The sequence below is a fragment of the Marmota marmota genome, unplaced genomic scaffold, assembly GCF_001458135.2.
Source record: "Marmota marmota marmota unplaced genomic scaffold, marMar, whole genome shotgun sequence".
Classification (NCBI taxonomy): Eukaryota; Metazoa; Chordata; class Mammalia; order Rodentia; family Sciuridae; genus Marmota; species Marmota marmota.
This window is the reverse complement of record NW_025999900.1, coordinates 15,592,177-15,593,561: the sequence shown is the minus strand read 5'-3', so window position 1 is coordinate 15,593,561 and position 1,385 is coordinate 15,592,177.

Genomic DNA, 1,385 nt, shown 5'->3' with positions numbered 1-1,385 from the left:
GTTTGTGAATCACACAAGCATGCAAAGAATCCACACTTCTTCCACTCTGCTGAACCTTAAGGGTTTAAAGAGTCATCTCACTGACATTATCCGGAACAGGTGTCAACCATCATTATGTCTGTTATCAGGAAGAAAATGACATAATCAGTATAAAATGAACTCCATGTGAATGTAACATATAATCCACATATTTAACAGTTTTAAAAGGCTTTTCTACTTGCAAGGTAAGTTTAATACTATGTGAATTATTTTCTGTGTTTTGTATTTAATCTCTCAGATCCTTAGTGAAAAAAAACCATTAAATGGTTTTTTTTTCCATTAAATGCCATAAGAAATTAGAAAACCAAAAGCAGGCTTTTCCAGTTATTAGTTATATTTTGGGAGGCAGAGTCATATTCCCTCACCCCTGCTCTAAGACATCCATTTATTTTTATCACTAGTTATCTTAAATTTTACTCCGAGCTTCCATCCCTGTATCACTAGACCCCTTCAAAAAGATTCATGAGTAAGGTCAGTGCCACAGCCTTGCTGACCATTACACTGTTCAAAAAGGCATCTAGGGCTGTAGCTCAGTGACAAGAGTGCTTGCCTAGCATGTGTGAATCACTAGTTTCCATCCTTAGCATTGCATAAAAAAATAAAATAAAATAAACAAAATAAAGGCATGCTGTCCATCCAAAACTACCAAAAAAAAAAAAAAAAAAAAGGCATCCAATCTTCCCTAGTTCTACCTGTGAGAAATACAATGCTCCTCTGGGCTAGTCTTCAGCTTTCAATCATTGTCCAATGGCTGGATGGGAAAAAAATCTCAACGTCTACATTTCTAATTACAGGTAGAGTGTGGCCCATTCTCTCCTAGCAAAGCCTGTGGGGCTTTTACTTTTTAACAGAAAATTAACTGAAAAAAAAAAATACAAAAAACGAGGGCTTAATAAAAACAGTGGCTGAGCCCCACAACTCTAGTATTAAGCAACCCTAACTTCAATTTCCAGCTCTGTCACCTACTGTGTGGAAATCTGCCATGTATAAAACTAATTTTTTAAACCCTGACTTTTTCAACCCTAAAATGGGGTTAAGGCTATCTAATTTTTTAAATGGTATTAACTTTCATTGTAAATTACAGCATATTAGCTAATCTTGAACACTAGCATATGACACACCAATTCAATATTTTCCTAAATATATCATTAAACTGAAATATTATAGATCCACAATTTAGTGAGAAAACAGAACTTCTCCCATGTGAATAAAGAATTTAAGAGGAAACCAAGTAAAGTTCTAAAATGGTACAAACCTCAAAAAGCCAATCGCTTTTGCCAATAAGCTCCGCCTCCGTGCAAACCCAACCCTTTTCCCGCTGCCCCACCCACCCTCTCACACTGGAG